At 41.3% G+C, this 4,797-nt stretch overlaps 1 pseudogene; it reads right to left on the bottom strand.

The window, feature by feature from the left end:
• Positions 1–601: 601 nt before the first annotated feature.
• Positions 602–4,274, bottom strand: LOC137767656 (macrophage migration inhibitory factor pseudogene; annotated as a pseudogene).
• Between the last annotated feature and the right edge of the window lie 523 nt (positions 4,275–4,797).

The raw sequence follows: 4,797 nt of genomic DNA on the forward strand, positions 1-4,797 counted from the left end.
CTGTAAAAACCATCATTTTCTTGGTAAGAAGGGGTATATTCAGATTAGGTTCAGATTCATCTTCTACCCTTTGTCTCTACGGACCTGACGCATGGATGCATTGTGTGGTGTGGAAGCCCTCAGTTTGTCGTCTTGAGGATGAAAGAGAGAAAGATAGAATGAGCTTTGGGGAAGGAACCCTGGTTGCAGGTTTGAGGACCCCTAAAAACAATTTTCAAGCTCTCCACCAGAGATGGACTAATTAAACATATTTACATGTTATATACCCTGTCCCCTTTCTGGACCACCAGACCTGGTTAATTGTACAAGTGGCCCATCCCTTGCTTTGTGGGACCTGACTGATGGCTTCTTGGAGCCACCATCATCTGGATCACCTTCAGCTGAACTCTTACAGGACAAAATTATAAACCTCTATTTGGTTAAGCCACTGTCATTAAATTTCTTCGAATGCGACCAAACACAATCCTAACTGCTGATATATTGTTGTTGTTGTTGTTGTTGTTTCAGTCTCCACACCGTTTATTTCTCCGTCCCGGTAGGTGGGGTCGCTGGGGCGGGGCGGGCAGAAAACCGCGCGCAGGCTGCAGGCCGCGGGCAGGGGAGTCCGGGGCGCGACACTCAGGCGAAGGTGGAGCCGTCCCAGCCCACGTTGGCCGCGTTCACGTCGTAGTAGTTGATGTAGATCCTGACCGGGCTGACGCGCAGGCGTCACAGCAGCTTGCTGTGGGAGCGGTTCTGCGCGCCGCCGACCTTGCCGATGCTGTGCAGGCTGGAGAGCGCGCGCGGCTCGCTGCAGCCCCCGAAGGCCGTGAGCTGGTCCGGCACCACGTGCACCGCGATGTACGGCGCGGGCTTGCCCGTGGCCTGCGCCAGCTGCTGGGTGAGCTCGGAGAGGAGCCCGTCCGGCACAGAGGCGCGGGGCACGTTGGTGTTCACCAGGAATATCGGCGTGACGGCGAGGGACGGCGAGGACAGGGATACAGGAACCAACCGACTCCTGATACATTGTTTTTAAGATTTTTAAAATGGTGGTATCCTAACAAGCTGTTTTACAACTTGTTTTTTTTTACTCAAATTACGTTTGACCTCTATCCACTCTGATACATATCTAGTTCACTTACTTTTAAATTTATTTTCTCTACTCATTTCTTTTTGATGGCCCTTTAGATTGTCTCTTAACTTTTCACCACTACCAAAATATTGTTCTGCACAGCCCCGCAGGCTCACACACACAAGAGTTTCTCTAGGATGTGTGCTAGATGTGGACTCTGACAGATCTTTCTGAGATTCTTAATTTGGGTCTAAGTTACTTTTTGAAAATAGAACTATTTGTACATTTAGAGGCAAGTGGGCAGTGGCAGTCTCCAGGGCTCTTTAAACTACACCATGTCACATTTCCTAATTTTCTTACCATATTTGTTAGGCTTCTGACAAATTGAAAACTAAAATCTGGGGGGGAAATGCAGAAACAGCAGCAACTAAGTAAGAAAGATTTTTGATTTCCACCAGTTCTCTAACCATTCCTTCTGTTATTCCCTTTTTGGCCATGAAACTCTATACCAGGAGTTTTCAACCACGGTACTATGGACATTTAGGGCTAGGTCACTTTTTGCTGTGGGACCTGTCCTGTGTATTCTGGGATGTTTAGCAGCCTCTCTGGCCTCTACTCACTAGATGCCATGAGCACACCCCCTCCAGTTGCGACAACCAAAATGACTCCAGACATTGCCGAATGCACCCTGAACATGATACAAATTAAAACTGATATTTACTATCAAAGTTATTTAGCATTAGGGAGTGGGGGGGGGGGATGTCAAAATCACCCAGTTGAGAACCACCGCTCTACAGTCGCTAATCTTATGGTATTTAGGACCAATATGAACAGAGAATCCCACGGAGGCATTGGCAGACCATGTGATTTTTTTTAAAATGGCCATTTTAAGCCCATTTAAGAAGGCTACTATGGATTCAGTTTCAGTAAACCAATATTTCCAACACTTAAGTTGGGGAAATTAATTTTGGATATTTATAAAAACCTTTGTAAAATAAAAATATAAGAAATAATAACAATAATAATAATAGCATTTATACTGTATTAGGAATTTTCCTAAACATGTTACTATGCCTGCTTGTTTAATCCTCACAACCTAGCTGTGATATAGGTACTATTTTATACCCCTTTCACAGATGAAAACACTGAGGTACAAGAAGGTTAAGACTTGTTCTTCATAGAGATTCTTTTTAATTCTCACAATAAGCCTTCAAGGTACACACAATTACTGCCATTTTGCAGATGAATAAATTGAAACAGAGATTAACAAACCTATTAAGCAACTATCCCACAGTATTAAACTCTGAGGTAATATTCAATGTGGATTAATGTGTTTATACCCATGAACATGGTATAAATGAAAATTGATATTTACTATCAGAGTTATTTATTATTCAGCATTAGAGATATGAATCCCTTAAGATGAATTTAATTACCTCTTTTGTAAATACAGAAAAATTAGATTTTATAATTTGTAATAGAAAATTATATTTATGTCTAAGTTTAAAATTTTCAACTTTCTCCTTGTTTCTCTTCCTCCCTAAGCCCCACATTCTTTTCAGTAAGGATTTAGGTAAGGCAGCTAACCAGATGTATAAAGCTAACTAAACATAATAAAACGTGTTATAGTAATATAAAGTGAATTCAGAAATCACGAGAACACACTTCCTATATGGACTTACACACTGCTATGGGAAGCCTACAAATGAGAATTCTGCTCTCTCACTGCCATTATGAAAAGGGAAATGTGGTCAATTACGTAGTTCCCAGGGCCCATTAAATAAAAAACAAACCCATTACTCAGAAGTACCACAGTGGTTGGTACTAAGATCAGACAGGAATTTCTCCCATTGCACCTGACAAAGTTACACCGTACGCAGTGTTCGGAACAGCAGCCTCTACAGCATGCAAACAATAAATGCAGTGAGGAGTTTCATAAGTCTGGGTGGGCTGCAAGCCCAATTCAGGGAAAGCGTGATTATCACTTGTGAGTTGTCCTTTTTATCCTGACTGCAATTGGATTCTCTGATGAACATTTCGGAAGTCATCAAAATATCATCAAACTATACAAGAATTTTAAACATCACCCTGATCTTATTGGTTTTTGCTGATTCTTTGGGCTCTCCATTAATCTCCATTTGACACTGCCTTTATAAATCAACAGACATATTTACATATTTTAAAATATACTTTCTTTTTTAGATTTTCAAAAATTCATGGTTGTACCTGTTCTCCAAAACTACTGTAGTGAGCCACCGTAGGGTCACTGTGGTTTATGCTACTAACTTAATAGTGAGTTATGTAACTTTATTCCCCCAGCCTGCTCAGTTGCTTATATTCTGTAAGGCTCAGGGCACTTTATAAATTAATAATTTTTAAAAAGCCTACAATAATATTTGCACAGGTCTATTAGCAACCAGAACAATGGTGAGGATTATAATGGTTTTTCTTGCATTACATCTTTAAAAGAAGATTCAGCAGAGTAGGTCGAAGTGAAAATAGCTGAAACTTCTAGTTCCTATTGTAATTCAGAAAGTACTGATATTTATTATTATTATTAATAATATTATTATCATCATTATCATTACAAATAGTGAAAGTAGGGATGAATAAATAAAGCCTGCCCTAGGGGCAGCCTGAAGCTATCCAGCAAGTTACTGTGCTTCAGAATTATGAGAATTTTTATCCATCATCAATAAAAAATGAGCATAGCAGTTATTATGGCAGTTTCCACAGTCAAGACTGTTTCTGCTATTACATCTCTTAGTAAAAGGGGTAATGCGCTCTCCATTGTACGATGTCAACTCATCCACCTTTTTGCCATTAAAGTATAGTGTACAACCTTTTACGTGGATTCTTCCGTAGTGAAGTCACATTTCCATGCAACTGGGGCAAGGACACAATGGGGCTAAATTAACTGTGGGCAGAAAGTAAAGTAAATTACATTTTTTATAAACCAATAGGGGTACTGAGCTGCCTCCATTCTTTTTTTGGAAAGGAATGAAGTTGAAATAAATTTGATAAAATAAATATTTTACAGAGCAGGCCTAGGTTCACCAGTGGTGGAATTATGCCAGACCAGTGCCCTCGATGCTCCACTGGGCACACTCCCCGGCAACACAAAAGAAGCACGTACTTCTCTACCCCTACGCTCTCCAGCACCATGGATACGAATAGCAGCCTGCGCAGCTGCCTGGAGTTGCAGCCATCTTTCCAGCAACATGGTAGTTGGCGTTGGGCTCTCAGAATACCAGAGTTCCCATCCCTATATGCTAATTTTTTCTCCCCCAAGCCCTTTTAATTTTATTTTGTCTTTAAAAAAAAAATTTATTTATTTATTTAGGCTGCGCCAGGTCACAGTTGTGGCACGCGGGATCTTCGGTGCGGCATGCGGACTCTTATTTGCAGCATGCACACGGGATCCAGTTCCCCGACCAGGGATCGAAGCCAGGCCCCCTGCATTGGGAGCGCGGAGTCTTACCCACTGGACTACCAGGGAAGTCCCTATTTTGTCTTTCTTTTTTAAGCCTAACTACTCTTGCTTATGATTATCAAAGGGATATAGTAGCTTCATGGGTAACTCGCTGAAGAGTATGTGTGGAGAAGTCTGAGAAGCACGAGATTTGGAAGAGAAGACCCCACTTCAAGTCCAGCCTCTACTTTCCTTTGATGTGTTAATTTGGGAAAATGCCTTTCCCACTTCTTAACAGATATTTTTAAGGATATATGACCAGCTCAAAATGATT

Source organism: Eschrichtius robustus, chromosome 7 (assembly GCF_028021215.1).
Source record: "Eschrichtius robustus isolate mEscRob2 chromosome 7, mEscRob2.pri, whole genome shotgun sequence".
In the NCBI taxonomy this organism is placed as follows: domain Eukaryota; kingdom Metazoa; phylum Chordata; class Mammalia; order Artiodactyla; family Eschrichtiidae; genus Eschrichtius; species Eschrichtius robustus.